Consider the following 20,309-nt stretch of genomic DNA (forward strand, 5'->3'; position numbering starts at 1 on the left):
TTCCCTTCAGTCTCCATAGATGTTGTTAAGCTTCCTCTAGTCCCAGGACCACAGACTGCATTTCTGGTGCTGCAGAGCCATCTTTGTTTCTCCTGGTTACCAATGAAAATAGTGTGCAGGGATAAACTCAAATCCATCGCACATAGCAAAATGCTTCCAAACCATGCCTATCTTTCAATATTTATTATCTATATTTATATCTATTTAGTAGGAAGAACAGCTTCACATGTGTACATCTGCTCATTTCTGTGCTTGTTATCTATTGTGTATGATGTCCTTTATATATGGATATGAGCCATGTAACATGGCACATCCCTATAATATTAATTGTTACAGAGAATGGAATTTTTTCTTTAGGCAGACTTCATCCTCTCCTTCATTACTGAAGACTCAAGAGAACTTGCTCTAAGGTGATTTATTCTATAAACTTACTCCTCAGAGTGTACCACAATAATATAATATACTTTTATCTGTAAGTCTAAATCCTGACTTATAAAGAATCTCCACATCCAATTGGACTCAATACATTTCAGGCGCACTGATTGTATTTCCCTCTAAAAGCTCTACAAAGTTACAGAACTGGAAGAGCTTTTAGATTCACCCCAGGTCAAGTTTCTTTCTGAATCTTTTCCCACAATGAACTGCAATGCATTAAGTCTACCCATTAGCTAGAATATCACTGATTGTACTCTTGATCTGTTGGCCAATGGAACATTTGTATTGTCTAGGTTCCACTTAAGACAATATTTGGAATGGATGGAATAGCTCAGAACAGGAGAGCAACATTCAAAGTTATCTTCCCTCAGTGGAGAAAAATGTGTCTGGGCTATAAGGAATTGGCTTGTTAAAAGAAAAAGCAGAATTCAGTAGTAAAATCCCTCTCAGCAAACAAAGCCTTTCCTTCTTTCCTGATATCTTCAACTAGATCCATGAATATTTTTCTCTTGAACCCCAGTTATTGTTGCAGGATGATATGAGAAATAAGAAGACTTTCACCAACAATTAGGTGGAGAGTTGTTTGAAATCTTAATTGTGAACTTTCTTTTCATGAGAGGTAGTCTCTAGAGATTTTGCTTGTAGAAATAAGGGTGTGAGCTGATCCTTATATGTAATTAAGACATCAAATGCCATTATAATTTACCTTTACAACTGGAATAACTAGACGTAAAGATTTTTTTTTTCATTTAGAAAGACATCAAGAGATTTACCAGTGTTAATTTTTTATAATATTTGATATTCATTGAATAATGAAAAGTTCCAAAGCAAATTTTTACATATTAAAAATAAAATTGTATTGAAGGTTGAGAATTCTGCTGCACATCTTATCTTTAAATAAACACTTAGGTGTATTAGTATCACAGCAGTTCTTGAACAGCATGATGTTGTTTCGCTTAGGTCATTAAAAAATTTGAAGAGAAAGGTATGCAAGTTGAGAGTGTTGTGTATTTAAAAGTACATGTATACGTATATTTGTTTATTAAAACTTTAGGCAAGGATGTTGTCTTCCTGGGAGCCATGAGCGAGCGGGAAGTCTGCTGCAGGGAAGAACAAAAGCATGGCTGCGCGATAGTATTATCTCTGCAGCAGCAGCAGGCTCCCAGACGGAGGGTTGAGGCGACTATCTAGTCTGTTACACAGCATTTTGATTAGCGACACCCTAGGTTATTCTGTCGGCTCAGGCGACTAAGCTGTTCCCCGAGATCTGGTTGGTCACCCTGACTCCGTTAAATGGGAGAAGGAAAGAGAAGACCGAGAGGTGATTTGTACTAAGTGGGGCACAGGGGCATTCCTGTCCTTCAGGGTCCGCGTCCGCCTTCCTCTGGGTCGTGGGGTAATTCCTCGACTGCGTTAACCCAATTAATTAGTTGCTACGCCTAGGGGAGGCAGTGAAGGGCTTAATCTTCTCTTTTCGGCCGGGGCCAACGGAACCAGGTTGCTCAGAGCTGCGGGGCTGCTGCGCACTAGTCCCGGACCCCTCTGGTTCCTCGGAGCCCGCATGGGACCGAGTGGAGGTCAAGTCAAAGAGCACGACCTAAGGATACCACTTCCCCTCCCACCCGCAACCCCTGCTCCCAACCCGCAGCGTCCTCAGCTCAGCTTCTGAACTACCCGGACTAACACTGCAAGGCTGGAGGGCAGGTCGGGGGAGAGGGGCGGGTCGAGGCGGGGGCGGGGTTAGGGGGCGTGGACGAAGAGGCCGGGGAGTGTGTCGGGAAGTGTAGTTCCAAGAACCCTGGTATCGCACTTACCCAGGCTCTGTCTGTGGAATACGAACTACAACTCCCAGAAGCAACGCGGGAGTCCATGCGCAGTGGGCGCCACATTGTATCCTATCAGGCGAGGAGAGGGTGATGTCACCTGCGAGTTGGTAACCTACGAGCGGCTGTGAAGGAAACTGTTTAAGGGAGCCCATTGTACCCGAAGCTCAGAACCGCCTTTTCAGAATGCTGGGGCTGCTCAGGTAAGGGGGACGTGCCGCGTCGCTCGCTGCACTCATTCATTAAGTGGCACCGCGCGGTGGCGTGGGGTTGGGCTCGCTGCTTGGGGCCCGGCGCTGGGTTCGCGGCGCGCCCTCCCGTTGCCTCCCCGGAGCTCCCGGGCCAGTAGGTAAATATTAAACCCGTCCTTCAGGTTGGGTCTGGGTGGGAACAGGACCTAGACAGCTTCCAGCTGCCAAGCTCGGTTTGGGAAAATGGCTGCAAGCGCGGCACAAAGCAAAGCGAGACTGGAGAAAGGCGCCCCCGAGGACGCGGGTGCCTCCCTTCTTTCTTTCTGAGGCGCTCAGATGCCAAGAGAGCCGGCGGGGTACCACTCGCCGCCTTGCTGCTGACACCCTGGGGCTGGGGCGCTGGGGCGCTGGGGGTCGTGGCCCCAGCTGGGTGCTGTGGACATTGCTGCTGTCGGGAGCTGTTGCCCGGTGAGGCTCCGGGAGGGAGAATCCCAAGGCAGGCTAAGTGGACTCAGAGGTGGCGACAGAGGAGGAGAGACTCATTTACTCATCCCAGCAGAACCCCTACCATCCCGGGCACTCTAATCTCAAGACACATTCGAAAGGGATGAAGTGACTGTAATTTAGGTAAAGTTGGGAGCTAAATATCTCAAACGAGAGACTAGAGGGAAACCGCGTTGCGGAAAGAGCGAGGGGTGTTGTCGGACAGCGGCGAGGGGAGGCTGCGCAGCCTGCTGACTGGTTTCCAAGCGCCGCAGAGCACTCCCGCCTCGCATCCCTCTGGGTAGGGGGCATCTTGATGCCCGTTGCACTGATGGTTCCCTCGACAAATAACACCTGAGCTGGTACGAAGCGTCTGCCTGGAGCGCTGGGCTGGGAGGTGGAAAAGCGGTGCGGAGTGTGGAATAATCTAACGATAAGACTCGCAGTGGGGCAAGAGCGGTGGATAATCGGTTTTCCCAGCTGGTGGTGAAAATCCAAATGCTTGTGATCCTCTTGCTCTCCGACCGGGCACCTGAGCGAGGCCGGTGAAGTCCTCTGGATTTCCCTTCCCTAGCCCCCTTATTCTTTCCCTTACTCACTCATTCATCAAATCTTTGCTAAAGGCTCTGTTCTCAAGTTGCTCGCAGCCTGTGGTTGGAGTGTTCTGTCTCTTGCTGCCATGAAATATTTTACTGGGCCCAGAAATAGAATACACTCCAATCCTGGTTCCCCCATCTCCCACCCCCCATCTCCACCTACGCAGGAAAGCGTCAAGAGAGAACGCCACGCGTGACCGTTTTGCCCTCATTGAACTGGTAGTTTCTTGAGGCTCGAGAAGGACCTAGTGAATTGAAGCGGAGTTTGCCTGCAAGACAAATCCCGTTGCCATGGCGACTCCTGCCGTCGGAGTCTTAACTGCTCCCACTGCTGTTTCAATTCGATGTGGCTCTGCGGGCAGCTGGGAGGGCGTGGCCAGTGGGTGTGGTCAGATGCTCTTCCTGGGCCCAGCTGCTCTCTTCTAGTCACCGGTTTCTCAGCCCAGGGCTCTGTCCATTCTCTTGTAAATAGCTTGGACAGAGTTTTTAGACCCCTTTCCCTCTCGCCTACATGTACTTGGTCTCTCCACCTCCCTCCCCAGAAAAAACTATTAAGAGCCCTTTTCCTAAGGCAAACTCAGAAAATTGCAGTTGAAAGATCTTTTCCCCCTTTCAGGCTACCTGCATCATTTTCCTAATAGTGTTGGAGGCAGCGTTCTCAAGGAGGGAATTCTCTGTTACACGTGAAAAGAGCTCCCTGGTCATTAATGAAGGCCTTCAGTTTGCCTTAGATGCAATTCACAGGAGGGTTTTAGGGACAAATAATAACTGACCTTGAGTTCTGGAAGTCACTGCCATCCCTTGTGGTTTTCATGAAATCTAAAAACCTGCCTAGAGGATGCAGGTCCTTGAGAGGTTTAGCATCTGGGAAGCCTGGGTCCTGCGCAGGCTTTGTTCTTACTGGCTACCGCAGTCTGTCTGGGAAGAGCCCTCTGCTTCTGGGGACCACGGTCTTGGTAATGGGAGAGGGGCACAGAAGTTTTCCTAAAGCTGATTTTAGGTCTAAAATCTTAACTCTAAGAAGGAATTGTTCATTGTCATATTTTTCTCAAAAAAATCTGAAGAATTTAAACCGAACTCTTTTTTAACTTAGTGAATTTTATTACATTTATGGTTGTACAACAGTGATCACAACCCAGTTTTATAGCATTTCCATCCCAAACTCCCAGCTCATCCCCCCACCCCCCAACCAGTTTCCTTTGGAAACCATAAGTTTTTCAAAGTCTGTGAGTCAGTATCTGTTCTGTAAAGAAGTTCATTGTATCTGTTTTTTAGATTCCACATGTAAGTGATAGCATATGAAGTTGGTGTCTCACTGTCTGACTAATTTCACTTAGCATGATAATTTCTAGGTCATCCATGTTGCTGCAAATGCCATTATTTCTTTCGTTTATATGGCTGAGTAATATTCCATTGTATATATGTACCACATCTTTATCCACTCCTCTGTTGTTGCACATTTAAGTTGTTTCCATGTCTTGGCTATCGTATGTAGTGCTGCAGTGAACATCAGAGTACAGCATCTTTTTGAGTCATTGTTTTCTCTGGATAGATGCCCAGGAGTGGGATTGCTGGATCAAATGGTAGTTCTATGTTTAGATTTTGCAGACTGTCCATACTGTTTTCCATAGTAGCTGCACCAGTTTACATTCCCATCAACAGTGTAATAAGGTTCCCCTTTCTCCACACCCTGTCCAGCATTTATTGCTTTAGACTTTTTGATGGTGGCCATTCTGGCTGGAGTAAGGTGGAATCTCATAGTAGTTTTGATTTGTGTTTCTCTAATAATAATGTTGAACATCTTTTCACATGGTTTTTGGCCATCCATATGTCTTCTTTGGAGAATTGTCTGTTTAGATCTTCTGCCGTTTTTTTTTTTTTTTTGATGGGGTTGTTTGATTTTTTGGTATTGAGCTGCAGAAGGTGTTTATAAATTTTGGAGATTAATCCCTTGTCAGTTGCTTCATTTGCAAATATTTTCTTTCATTCTGTGGGTTGTCTTTTCATTTTGTTTAGGGTTTCCTTTGCTGTGCAGAAACTTAATTTTAATTAGGTCCCATTTGTTTATTTTTGTTTTTATTGTCATTACTCTAGGAGGTGGATCTGAGAAGATATCGCTGTCGTTTATGTCAGAGAGGGTTCGGCCTGTGTTTTCCTTTAAGAATTTTATAGTAGCTGGTCTTATATTTAGCTTTTCAATTCCTTTTGAGTTTATGTTTGTGTATGGTGTTAGGAAGTGTTCTAATTTCATTCTTTTAGATGTAGCTGTCCAGTTTTCCCAGCACCACTTATTGAAGGGACTGTCTTTTGTCCATTGTATATTCATGCCTCTTTTGTCATAGATTAGTTGACTATAGGTGTGTGGGTTTAATTCTGGGCTTTCTATCCTGTTCCACTGATGTATAGTTCTGTTTTCGTACCAGTACCACACAGTTTTGATGACTGTAGCTTTGTAGTGTAGTCCGAATCCAGGGAGCCTGATTCCTCCAGCTCCATTTTTCTTTTTCAGGATTGCTTTGGCTATTCTGAGTCTTTTGTGCTTCCAGACAAACTTTAAAATATTTTGTTCTAGTTCTGTGAAAAACATCCTTGGTAATTTGATAGGGATTGCATTGAATCTGTAGATTGCCTTGGGTAGTATAATCATTTTGACAATATTGATTCTTCCAATCCAAGAGCATTGTATATATATCTTTCCATCTGTTTGTATCATCTTTGATTTCTTTCATCAGCATCTTATAGTTTTCAGAGTATAAACCCAACTCCTGACACTGTGACATCAGGTTAATACCTCTGAGCCTTACCTGTATGACAACATAGCCTGGCTCTTCATGGTAATCCTTCAAAGTGAGCAAGGCATCCATATTAGTATTTACAGTATTAGTCATACTGCTACTACTACTATGATCTCAGTATCTGGACTTCTATTTATCCTTTTATTTTAGAATTGTCTAGGTTTTGACTTTTTATAGATTCTTGAGTAGTTGTTTGTAATTTAATTGCATTAACAATAATTGAATTATGCATACATTTTGCTTACCTTCTGCTTTCATTTCCTACCAAAGTGGATTAACACAGGTATTGCAATTACAGCAGCAAAGTGTACGTCTGTGAGTGTCTATGGATGTGCATTCGTGTGCAACTAAATGCTGGGGGATGCCATGTGCCAGGTAGTTGACATTCATCATCTCATTTTAAGTCGGTGGTTATATCCCCGTGAGGAAATGAGAGCAGAAGTTGTCACTCACTGTTTTTGTCATAGAACTTAGCACTGACTGAAATCTCCTTCAATTTTCTGTTTACTTCTTAACTCTGAACAATTCAAGTGTGTGATTTTCTCCATTCCCTGAAGGTCTTTAAGAGCAGAGTCTTTGTCTTATCTATCCCTGTCTGTCCAGCATTTAAAACAGTGTTTGGCTATTGGTAGCTGTTTTATAAATATTTGTGGAATCAATACTAACAAGTAGAACCATGTTTGGAGATCCAAGATCTGTATTCTTATCACTGATAGTTCCTGTCAGCAGTTGTAATTTTCCTTAGGTTTCTGCCAAGCAGTTTCACCTCAGCATAAACCAAAACTCCTGTACAGCATGTGACTTGAGATATAAAAGGCCTTCCATATGTTTGAAATAGTCAAATTGTAATCTGTTTGCTTTTGGAATATACTCACCCACATAGATTTTTTTCCTCTGTAATTCTTAATATAGTTCCTATTATCCCAAACCAGATATTTCTAGATTTCTCTCAGTCGTGACTGTCCTTGGTCCAGATAACTTCCTCAGGAGGTGTATGACAGGAGAAGAGGGAGAGAGACCAAGGCAAAAACCTGACTAGAGACTTTGCCAGGCTGCCAGTGCTTCTTGAGGCATCATTTGGGTAGAAGAGTGGACGTGCATTGGGGTAAAGCTCAGGCTGGGAATAAGTTGTTCAGGCTGGTTGATGTGAGAGGGAAAGAGGATAAAAGACATTTGTCCAATATTTGCAGCATTCATAGCATTCAGCTGTCATCCAGTAAGTTGGATTCTGTCTGTGGGTTTTCAGGAGTGTGAATTTGTGAGAAGGTGTGATAGTAAAGAGAGTGCAATGGGTCATGTCCTTGGGTGGTGCTTACAGGAGCTCGGTGAATAGGTGCCAAGGAATTTGAATCCTGGCTTTCTTGGCTTTCTGGACACGCCTCTGGGTGTTAAGAATTCCTGTGTCTGTGTGTGGTTTTGTTTGAGCTACTTGTTTAAAAGGCTGTTTTTAGTGTTTAGTGTTTAGTGGTCATCAGAACAAATAAGGTGTTTACAAACAAAACAGCGTTAAGATTGAAAGTGTTTCATTTGGTAAATATTTTGGGGATATAGAGTGGCTTTGGCTTGAGAATCTTGAGGTCTTCTGTGAAATTACTTAAAAACTTACAGCTGTTGGATCAGGGGAAACAAGCTCTTCCAACAAAGCTTGGTACCACTGAAAGCCTTAGGTCTTTGGTTCAGGAAATCATCATAGAGCCTGCTTGGCCCTCCCTGGCTTCATGTCCCACACACTCCTGGTATTTCCAAGTGTTAAGTTTATCCTTATATTGCAGGAAACAAAGCTTTTTCAAGTTAGGTTAGCAAAGTTGTTTAATCTCTAGAGGGGGGTGACAGTCAAAATGAAAATTCTTCTGTTTTGTGATTTTTCTTCTTCGGATAGTGGATTACTATCACTTATTTTGGCATTACAATTTCTAACTTGGTAATGAAGGGAATGTTTGAAGTGAATATATATCTTAAACACTTAGGGCATCAGATCATAGTGGTTTTCCTGAGAGCTCAGGTTAGTGGCAACTGACAGCACAGGTAATACCAAAGACCTTGGTAAGGAGGGCTGTTTCTGTAGGTTGGCAGGGCAGGCTGGTGCCGACCTAGGATACCACTCTTGAAGTTACATCAAGTGTACTGTCTTTTTATGTTGATTGTGCTTGGAGGGGCCGAGTGGCTGATAGAGATCAGAATTGAAGGGTGGATCTGAAGTGCCTCTCTTTCTCCTTCCTTCAAGCCACCACATAATACCACCCCCCACCCCCTGAAAGAGGGACTCATGAAGATGAGATCCAAGTTGATTTTGGTGACCTACATTCCACTCCAGCAGACTATTGCTGCAGCAAAAAAAAGGGGGGGGGTTACCTTTTTAATTTTTTTGGCATCTTTTCCTCTGTTCCAAAAACAGAGAACTGAGTGTTTTAAAGTGAGTTTGCATTCATAGTATGCATGTGTAAAAATGACTTAAGTCCTAGGAGCATAGCAACAAGCACACAGAGCCCCAACCCCCCTTTAATCTGAGGTTGGCAAGCACACTCTCAGCCTTGGTGAGCTTATTTTCCCTGTTGATGCTTAAGCACACCTGGTTCTTACCCTGTCCCTGCCTTTCTGCAGTAATGGCTCCCCTCACCTGGCATGTGCCAGCTTCTGAGCATCTGAATTCTCCTTGTGCTCTTAGGTCCAGCATGAGTGCCATAGCCTTCAGGAAGCCTTCCTTGCCTATCCTCAGCTTTCACCAGCGTCCCCTGCTCCTTCCCCCTTAGAGCCTGCAACCTGGCCACAACAATACTCCCAGCTCATGTGATATTAATAATCGAGGGATGTGAGGTGCTAAGTGTGGGCCAGGCCTTCCTTAATACTATGCATAAGCTCAACCACTGACTCCTCTCTACAGCTCTGTGAGGTAGGCACTCTTCTCACCATTTGACAGTTGAGGAATCTGAGGCATGAAGAAATTAAGGAACTCACCTAGCTCAGGTCACACAGCTCGTAACTGGCAGACCAGGTTAGGGACCCAGGCAGTCTAGTTCTTTACACCCCTCACTATTGCCTGGCCTCTGGTTTTCATATATACTGTAATTTTCTCTCCATCAAGTTAGAGGAATCACAGCTTCCTTTATGTCCTTTAATTCTGAAACAGCGCTGGGTCAGTAAGAAGAGCTGAGTTGATTGAGAGTAAAAATGCTTCTTCACTTAATAGTTTCTTATTGTCTGATTTTCTGGAAGAGAAAGTGTTGCATGAGATTTAAAATGCTGCATTTGCTTCTTTGAATGATAAGAATTTTTGAACTCCCTCCTTTTTGCTCTTGAGTGATAGGCAAGCTATTTGAAAAAGAAATGTTTTTACTTGCCATCTCTGAATCTCTTTGAGGTCTGTCCAGCATTAGACCCTATTTGTTAATGGAGGTAACTGATCAGTAAGTTGAATCCCTTATCTGCAGAAAGCCCTTCTCACCTATAGCAGGGCCACAGAAGCCTGTCTTGAGAGTTAAGAATCCCATAACTTATTCTTTTTTTAAATAAATAATTTTATCTCCTCCCTCCTTTTTTTTTGTTTTTTGTTTTTGTTTTTTGTTTTCACCTGTGGCATGCAGAAGTTCCCAGGCTTGTGATTGAACTTGTGCCACTGGTTAATAATCCTTAACTATTAGGCTACCAGGGAACTCTGTCTCTCCCTTAATGTATCATTCCACTGGCACAGAATGAGTACACACTAAATGGCTGTTGCCCTATGAGTATTAAGAAGAGCACTGGGCTGAGAGTCAGGAAACTTGAATCCTGCTGTCAGTTCCTCAACTAAGAAGGCCATCCGTGAAGCACCTTCTGTAGCTCAGGCGCCCACTGGGCCCTTTACACAGTCTTTCTTGCAGAAGAAGACTTTGACTTCTTAGTGTCCCAACTCCCTGTTGTTTCTCAACATAAATTGTGAAAGCTCTTTTGAAAAGAAAATAAAAGAAAATAACAAAAACTTGAACAGTAGTCAAACGTATAATCTAATATTGTGTATCCTTACATATTAAAATAAGCTCTTTTTTCAATCACTTTAGAAAAGAGACTTATTTCTACAGTGGAGTAAATGTGATGCCAAATATACAATTGCAGTTCTTTTAAACCATAGCCACTATTGTGAATTAAATGTGGGAAAAAAAAACTAGGGGATAAAATTCAATTTCCAATGTAGTTTGTGTGATTTCCTGACTTAAAATAGATCTTTTATTTAGCTTAATACTGGATATTGTGCCACTTTGACAATATTTAATGAAGACAATTGAATAAAACACAAACTGTGTTATTTAGGGAAATAATAAGAAAGTTATGCCATCACAGCATATTACCAGGAAAGGAAAATGAAAACAAAAGATGTGTTAGCCCCTAAGCCACTCAAACATAATATTCATTCAATAGATGTTGATTTCCGAAGCTTTCTTTAAAAAAATTCACCGTGTTACATTTCCTAAGTATGTCATTCACCTTTAGTAATAACCTGAACTTTTTCTGTTCTATAAATTGCACCAGGATTGGAGTTGAAGGTTCCTTGTATTTCTGCCAGGCACACAATTAGGGTCACCTATTAAACTGGTCTTCGTCGTTCTCATTTCTGGAAAAAAAATCTGTACGATTGGCAAACATTGCCCATCTGATAGACCGTATGAATTTAGACTTCCAAGTGTATATAGCCCAGATCCAAGTTTTGGGCATTGTCTGGGCAATATTATAGATTTCCATTTTTTGTTTTCTTCTGAGATGAATTCTTATATTCTGACTTATTGGCTAAGCTCATTTGTTAGTGATATACACACCAGGTCAAGGGTGTGGGTTAGCTTTGCCTCACTTAGAACCACAAACTGCACTTGTAATCCTGGTCAACTTTTTTTTTTTTTTAAACTCATCATGGTCTTGGTCACAGAAAAGTCTAAATAGTGGATAGAACTTGTGAATATATCAGTGCATAGCCATCATCACTAAGGGCAAAGGTTGGTGCCATATTTTAAAATGAACTGATAAAGGTCTTAGTTTTTACAGATCCCGTAAGTTAGACACAGTCTTCATCAGCAGTTTGCCAAGGAAATATGTATATGCTTCTGACAGGTGTTGTCCTGTGCAGAGTAGCTCAGCTCTAGTGGCAGCTTCCTAAACACAGCCTTGGTCTTTTCCTTTTCTTGGGTGTGACCACAGTCATGAGCATGTATTTTGATGCCCCTTTTGGGCTTCGCTCTTCTCTCATAAAGCTTCTGCAGGTTTGCACCCTGGAAGAAGAGTAAAGGAGCGTGGTAAGCTTCACCAGATGAGTTAGATTGTTCGTATGTGTCTAGGCTTAAATTTGTAACTGTTTCATAGAGATTTGGTAAAACTGAGCAGTGAAATGTCTAGACAGAAGTTAAAACCTTCAGTTCTGTGACAAGTGGGTTAGACTAGGGGCCCTTCTAAATCCTGAGAATTTATTACAAAACTTATTGTAAAAAGGGAAAGGAAATAAAATGGACAAATCAAACCATTTAAAGGTCCTTGCTGCATTCTCTACTCTTGAAAGGTGGTAAAATTGTGAATATAAAAAATGTATGGTTTTGGCGAAGGTAAATGGTTTAGGAATTAAATAATGTTGCTGCAGTTTCCCTTACTATATTAATGGTGGGTATTCGATTTAAGATCCTGGTGCCAAAAGAAACAGCAATAACATTTCCGTTTGTTTCACATTCTGTTTGTGAGTGTCAATATTGAGGTACCCCTGACCCCCTCCCTGCTCAGTACTCAGCAGTTATTCAGACTGAAAGTCTGGGAAGGTGCAGACTGAATCTCGCTGTAATTGAAGCCGATAGCCTCGAGACTGCAGTGTGTCCTCAGAAGGTTAAATGAAAGGCCTGTTATTATATTTTTGTATTTTATTTTATTAATTTTTTTTTTTTGGTCATTTTAGGGCCGCACCCGTGGCATATGGAGGTTCCCAGGATAGGGGTCTAATTGGAGCTGTAGCTGCTGGCCTACACCACAGCCACAGCAAGGTCAGATCCGAGCAGTGTCTGCGACCTATATCATAGCTCACAGCAACGCCGGATCCCTGATCCACTGAATGAGGCCGGGGATTGAACCCGCAACTTCATCGTTCCCAGTTGGATTCATTTCCACTACGCCATCATGGGAACTCCTTATTAATTAATTAATTAATTTTGTCTTTTTAGGGCCGCATGTGGAAGCTCCCAGGCTGGGGGTCGAATTGGAGCTGCAGCTGCTGGCCTAAGCTATAGCTACAGCAGTGGGGGATCAGAGCTGCATCTGCAACCTACACCACAGCTCACGGCAATGCCGGATCCTTAATCCACTGAGTGAGGCCAGGGATTGAACCTGTGTCCTCATGGTTAATAGATTCGTTTCTGCTGAGCCACAATGGGAACTCCCTATTTTTGTATTTTAAAAATCAAGAATAGAGATTAGATTGGACTAGAAAATCTCTATGACCCATTTAGGACTTGACCCTCCACCAGTAGGTGACGCTTCCAAGTACAGTTCCAGGAAGCGTGGCAAAAGACTACTTTGCCTGACATTTTCTAAGGGATTGATTTATATGTTTATATATATATGTATATATAATATTTTTAGTTTGACCCACTTTCTTTTCAGGCTGTGACTGAAGCTGCCTTTCTTCCATACCCTCCCTTTTCCTGTTGCACTCCTTGGATTGTAATTTGAGTCTGAAGGACCTGTGACCTATTTCTTTGCCAGTTCTGTGCTCACAGCCTCCCTGTGGACAGAGGGAGTCGGCTCTCCCATGGGGCCAGGTTCTGGACAAGGGGAGCCACACACACTGATGTAATGAAGGGTCTTTCCCCTTAACCTCCTCCTGAGAGTAGGGAGCTCTGTGGCAGCAGAGAGGCAAGGGCTGGCAGTTTAATGCTCCCAAGCTCAGATTGGGTTCCTCATGGACCAAGTTGGGGAAAGTAAATTGAGCGGAGGACAGAGGGAGTTATTGGTTTCACTTATCATTTGTTTCCCTCTGGATGGCCTTTGTTTACATTGTCTCCCAGGCCAGGAATTGCTCCAATGGAAAGCATGCATCACGGGGAATGCTCAGGTTGAGGCTTCCTGCTTGTGCTTCACTTGCTGACTTGGCCTTCTTCCCTTCAGCTTGATCCGAAAGGAGGATAGATAACCTGCTTTTAATTATTCCATCATGTGGAAGAGACCTTAAAACAATGACTTGGGGCAAACGGATTAATGAATGACTTTTCTGTTGGGGAAAGATTTACACTTAACATCTACAAATAGCTTCCTTATTACGTTGGTACAGAGTTTAGACATGAATGTTTGCTACTTTGAGTGAAATCCTTTGGCCTTTTGGTTGCTGCTTAGCAACTGTACAGAGGAAAAAGAAGCAACATCTGATTTTTGGTTCAGATTTGGGTAATCTTGGAGTTCCTGTCCTGGCTCAGCAGGAATGAATCCAACTAGGAACCATGAGGTTGCAGGTTCCATCCCTGGCCTTGCTCAGTGGCTTAAGGATCTGGCGTTGCTGTGGCTGTGGTGTAGGCCAGCAGCTGTAGCTCCAATTAGACCCCTAGCCTGAGAACCTCCATATGCTTTGGGTGTGGCCCTAAAAAGACAAAAAAAAAAAGGGCAAAAAACAAAAACAGATTTGGGTAATCTTGGCAGTTCCTTTCAACTTCCTAGGCCTCTGTTTCCTCATCCGTGAAATCATGTGAAAATTCTAAAATTTTATGAGACCAGGAGTTTCTGTGGTGGCTTAGCAGAAACCAATCTGACTAGCATCCTTGAGGACACAGGTTCCATCCCTGGCCTCACTCAGTGGGATAAAGGATCTAGTATTGCCATGAGCTGTGGTGTAGATTGCAGATGTGCTCAGATCTGGCATTGCTATAGCTGTGGCGTAGGCCAGCGGTTACAGCTCTGATTCGACCCCTAGCCTGGGAACTTACATGTGTCAAGGGTGCAGCCCTAAAAAGACCAAAAAAAAAAAAAAAGAGAGAACAGTTTTATCTTAAAATTATGTCAGTGTCCACTGGGTTTCCCCAGAATGGAGATCAGTGAGAGGGAACTCACTTTTTGCACTATCTGAGTTTCCAGCACTGGTGACTGCACTTGGCACAGTGTTTCAGAGGCCCTGTTCTTGGCTGGGGCTAAATCCTCCAGGTCTGATCTTTGGTCTTTTCTTCTCACAGAACAGCTTCTAGTCACATTCCTCCAGTCCTGGGGCTCAAGAAATTCTGTAAGATAGAAGGGATGAGCCTAGACAGTGTCTTGGGTGACCATCCAGTTCTGTTTAAATTGATAATCCCTTTCAACTAGAATTTGATTATTGCCATTGGCACAAAGGAAAACTATAGCCAGCCGCCATGTTTTATTTGGCCAGTACAGAGTTATTTGTAAAAAGGGAATGATTTTAGTGAGCATTTACGCTCTAATCTATCACTGATCTCACCTAGTGCCATATGCACAGCCACTTTGTTTATGGGCTATTTCTTCACCCCCTTGACCCTTGAAGGCATTTGAGTTTTCCATCCTTCATCTTAAACTAAATTAAATTGGAATGAGAATCTCTTCAGACTTTTATCCAGCAGTCGGCTGGCAGATGACCGAATCCAGGGTTTCTCAGTCTCAGCACTACTGGCATTTTAGACAGGGTTGTTCTTTGTGGTGGGGGCTGTGCTTTGCCCTGTAGGATGTTTGGCAGCCCCCCCTGGCCTCTATGCACTAGATGCCAGTATCAACTCTACCCCTAATTGTGACAACCAAAAATGTCTCTAGACATTGCCACATGTCCTCTGGGAGGCAAAAATCAGGCCCCGTTGACAGACTTTGGATGACCTGGGAACTTTAAACATCAGACCCCTAACATTAGGTATTTAGGAGTAAATTGGAATTCATCTGTGAAACCGAGCTACCCTGCTGTTTTTTTATTTATTTGGGTAGTTGGTTAGAGCAAAGTAAAGGTCAGTGGATTAGACCCTTCAAGGTCACTTCTCCATTCTTCCATGAACACTGCCCAGGAGGCCAGTCACAACTTAAGGACCTGTCCTTGGTCACAACAGGGGACTCTGTGAGACACTGCTGCTGGGTCAGGGCCAGCCCACCAGAGCTGGTGGGTAAACAGCTTTGAAGCCCAGAGCCTGTGTTGTTGGTAAGTCAGTAAAATTATCTGTGGATAGGGAAGATGAGGCTTTGGGGAAAGAAAAGGTCAACTCCGTCATTATTGTCAGAGGCCAAAATGCTTTATATAAAAGAAGGCCATCAGCCTTTAAAAATGACAGTTTTTCTCAACTCAGCAGGGTGGGAAGAACTCTGAAAAGGATTAGCAGCAGTCTGATGTTCCTTTTTTTTCCCCCTCTCTCTTTTCCTCAAAAAAGAATGTCTTTAAAACTTGATTCAAGCACTTGAGCTTTGGCAACTGTCAACCTTGCCTTGCTTCTCAGAAAAACACTGGTAAGTTTCAGGGCACAGAGGGAGGATGATGTGAAGTTTTAATTAACCAACTTAAGCTCAGTCCTTGAGCAACTAATGCAAAGATAATTCTTAGGGAAGCACAGAGTTTCTTTTAAAACATAAACTGAAGGCTCCTCTCGGAGAGAGAGGTGAAGGGATCCAGTCTTCTTCCTAAATCAGTTTGTTGGTTCTCTGTCCTGGATGGACACTGGAATTCTCCATGGTGGTTTTTAAAAAGAGGCACCTAAGAATCATCTCACACCTGCCAGAATGGCCATCATCAAAAAAGACCACAAATGGCAAACTTTTTTGAGATATGGAGAAAAGGGAACTCTTGTATGCTGCTGATGGGAATTTAAATTGGTGCAGCCATTGTGGGAAACACTATGGGGTTTTCTTAAAACACCAAAAATAAAACTACAATATGACCCAGCAGTTCCACTCCTGGGTATCTATGTGAAAAAAACGAAAATACTAATTCAAAATGATACATGTACCGCAATCCATAGCAGCATTATTTACAATACCTAAGATAGGGAAACCACTTAAGTGTCCATCAACAGATGAATGGATAAAGAAGATATTGTGGGTGTGTATATATGTATGTATACATATATATGTACATGTATATATATATGCACGCATATGCACACAGTGGAATACTTACTACTCAGTACTACTCATAAAAAAGAACAAAAATTTTCCATTTGCAGCAACATGGATGGACTTGGAGGGCATTATGCTAAGTGAAATTAGACAGAGAAGGACAAATACTATATGATATCACTTATACGTGGAATCTAAAAATGAGAACTAGAAAATGTTACAGAAGAGAAGCAGACTCACAGATATAAAGAAAGTAGTTACCAGTGGGGAAAGGGGGTGGAGGGGCAATATGGGGGTGAGAGAGTGGGAGGTACAAACTATTGGGTGCAACTTAGGCTACAAGGATACATTGTGTAACATGGGGAATATAGCCAGTATTTTTTAATAACTGTAAATGGAATGCAACCTTTAAAAATTGTATAAAGAATGATAGAAAAGATGCCTAGGGATTTGGATTCAGTAGATCTGGGGTATAGGTCCAATCTTCAGGATTCTTTTTTTTTTTTCCTGCTTTTTTATTGCTGCCCTTATGGCATATGGAAGTTCCCAGACCAGGGGTTGAATCAGCTGCCAGCCTACGCCACAGCCACAGCAAGTCAGGACCCAAGCCATGTCTGTGACTTATACCACGGCTTACAGCAATGCTGCTCCTTAACCCACTGAGTGAGTGGGGCCAGGGATTAAACCTGCAACTTCATTGATTCTAGTTGGGTTCACAGCCCGATGAGCCACAAGGAGAATTCCCCAATCTTCAAGATTCCTAAAGCTCCTCAGGTAATTCTGATATTTAGCCAGGACTGAAAACCAATGGGAAGAGCACAAGATCCTTGTGTTTGGGAAATGTGGTTATAGTTGTATGTGTGTGCTGGGCCTGGATGGCTGGGTGGCTAAATGCACAGGTTTTGAAAATGCACACATTTTCGTTGTGTCTGTTTTGGTTACTTTCCTAGAATTTTGAATGTTGTGAAAAGGATAGGTCTTCTACATGTGATAGAGTGTGCATTACCTAATACAGGGACCCTAATGCTTCTAATAATCTTGAAGTTTTTTATATTTTGGTGATCTTTTCTGAAAAAACGTGTGGAAGTCATCCTCTCCTTTTCAAGATGCTTCCCTGGGAGGGTTGAATTTGCATATTAACCTGTTGTTCAAAAGAAAAGGAAACAAATCACCCAATCACAAATGGCCAATATCATGAGTGCCCTTGAGATAAAGTGGATGGGAGAGTAGTAGTAAAAGCTCTTACTAGCTTCTATTCTAGAAAAATCTAGAGCCTAGGAATGATCTAGATATTTCCCAGCTAAGTTTAACTCAGTGTTTCCCATCAAACTCTTCTCCGGAGTCTAAACATGAGGTAGATTTGTTTGTTGCAAGTTTCCTTTCCTAGCCTATGCCTTGGGCTGTCGTGGAGGACTTCACAGTCCCAGAGTTATAAATACCAAAGGTGGGAAGTACAACAAAATGGCTCCTTTTTCTTGGATTTTACTTCGAATTTCAGATCAGATCCAAATTTCTATCAAGCATAGCAGGGGCAAGTGGATCATATCCTTAATTTAGGGGAAAATAAACCAAGCATTTTATGGGCTGTCTCATAAGCTGTAGAAGTGACGCTTTAAAGCATCATTCGGGAGTTCCCGTTGTTGCTTAGTGGGTAACGAACCTGACTAGTATCCATGAGGACTCGTGTTCGATCCCTGGACTCGCTCAATGGGTTAAAGATCTGGTGTTACCATGAGCTGTGGTGTAGGTCAAAAATATGGCTCTGATCTGGCGTTGCTGTAGCTGTGGAGTAGTACAGCAGCTATAGTGCTGACTCGACCCCTAGCCTGGGAACCTCCATATGCTGCAGGTGCAGCCCTAAAAAGACAAAAAGAAAAAAAAAGCAGCACTTATTCATTCATTTGGCAGATAAAAAAATGTTAGATACTGGATGTGTGAACATTTCAGAATCCTCTTTTAAATCCCAGATTTTTCTCTTTGAAATACAGAACTCTTGTTTTGCTGAAGTTCAGATCAAGTCTTTAACTTCTGAAATAAATAGATTATGTTGTGCAATAGGTGAAGACTCTTCCCCAATGAGAGATTCTTTGCTTTCACTGGAAAGCGATTTTATGTTTTGCTTATTTGGATCATGTCCATGTTAACACAAGAATGTTCACAGTATCGGTTATAGGGGGCAATACTTTACAATCCCAAATCAGTTTTTTCCAATATTTGTTATGCCTACAGAGCAAATCTTCTACCCTCAGTTCTTTTCTTCCCTAAATACTGATTTTAAGTCATAGATGGCCAGTATTTTCTGGTACTGGAGGAAAATTTCTTAGCATGACAAGGCATTAAAGAAAGAATGACAGTTAAAAAAAAAAAAGAGTGCGGTTTTTTTTTTTTTTGATTTGTTTTTAGGGGTGATGAAAATGTTCTGAAATTACTAGTAATGATTATACAATTTGTAAATATGAAAACCACAAAACTGTACATTTTATATGGATGAATTTTATGGTGTGTGAATTATATTGCAACAAAGCTGTAATTTCCAGAAAAAAAAAAAAGACAAGCTAAAAAGAATCAAAGTAAACTCTTAGAAACAAAATTTTAGACCTTAGGAGTAATATCTATGATTTACTTTTCTATTTCTTTTCTTCTTGTACATCTCAATTTTCTTCTCTAATTAAATAGGTGTATAACATGAATAGAGAATAGTTATGAGAAGTCCTTAATATTTATGGTCCACCTAAGCCATGAGAACCTTTGTTATAATGAATTTTTTGTTGTAATGGAATGTAGTTCTTATTTTTTTCATAGCTCCTAATCATGAGCTAGGGCATTCAAGGATAGAAAAATTTGCACTATTTTATACCTGCTGTGATGATAAGCTAAGGTTTTGGTGGTACATTTAGCCTAGCCACAGTTTGCTTTAATTTTGTTCCATTTGAATATTTTGCAGGATTTTTTCTGCTGTAGAAGCCTTCACACTGTAAAAAGACCTCAAGAATGTAATCTTGCCTGTACAGCTAACTGTGTGTGTTGGATAAATAATATTTCATTTATAAGGGATTATGTAGCTCAAGGTTTCTCAAATTAGGATTCATGATCCTTTGAGAAACACTGCATTACAAGTTAAATTGCTGAATGTTTAGGTACTCACTTGGTGCCGTTGGGATCATAAACTCGTTGTAGAGGTAGACTTTGTGGTACTGTTCTTTTCCACACATGTTAGTTTTATTGCTGCGTAATGAATTATCACACATTTTAGTGGCTTAAACCCCCACCAGGTCAGAAGTCTGCTTGGGCATGCTGTGGCCAGATTTTCTGCTCAAGATCTCTCTAGGGTAAAACTCATGTGTTATCCAAGGCTGCCGTTCTCATCTGGGGCTCAGGGGATTGCTCCAAGCTCACTGGTTGTTGACAGAATTAATTTTCTTATAACTCTAAGACTGAAGACTTCCAACTGTTGGCCAGGGACTGCTTTTAGCTTCTGGAGGCCACCCACATTTCATGCCACATGGTCCATAGGGGAGGTTCACATGTGGATGGTTGATTTCTTCTAGGCTAGCAAGAGCACATCTCTGTGCCTTCTTTTCTGCCTTCAGCCAGAGAAAAGGCTGATTTTAAGGTCTCACCTGATTTGGTCAGGCCCACCCAAGATAATCTTCCTTCGACCATTTAAGGTAACATAATCACTAGAGTGATATCATATTTATAGGTTCCAGTCACCCTCAGAAGGTTATGGGGTGGCATTTAAAGTTCTGCTTCTAGTACCAGATAACAGAAATTAAGCCAGTATACTGCTGATGATTATTAAGGTGAAAATCCAAAATCCAAAGATCAATGACCCTTCCCAAGTATGCTTCAGACCCCTGCTCTGTTTTTTTAAAAATGTCTCCCCCTCAGGTTTATTGCTTTCCATTCCTACTTTTCTTGTTTCAAGTAGAGTGAAAATGAAGATTTTTTAAAAAAGTC

The 20,309-nt window shown here is 42.1% G+C and overlaps 1 protein-coding gene across 1 annotated transcript in view; it reads left to right on the forward strand.

Moving 5' to 3' along the window:
* Positions 1–2,348: 2,348 nt before the first annotated feature.
* DAAM1 (dishevelled associated activator of morphogenesis 1) overlaps positions 2,349–20,309 on the forward strand; it is a 175,850-nt gene continuing 157,889 nt past the window's right edge. The window contains exon 1 of the mRNA XM_047767453.1: positions 2,349–2,461. The gene's annotated coding sequence lies outside the window, so the exon portion shown is untranslated. The remainder of the gene's footprint in view (positions 2,462–20,309) is intronic.

This window comes from Phacochoerus africanus, chromosome 2, assembly GCF_016906955.1.
Source record: "Phacochoerus africanus isolate WHEZ1 chromosome 2, ROS_Pafr_v1, whole genome shotgun sequence".
Lineage (NCBI taxonomy): Eukaryota > Metazoa > Chordata > Mammalia > Artiodactyla > Suidae > Phacochoerus > Phacochoerus africanus.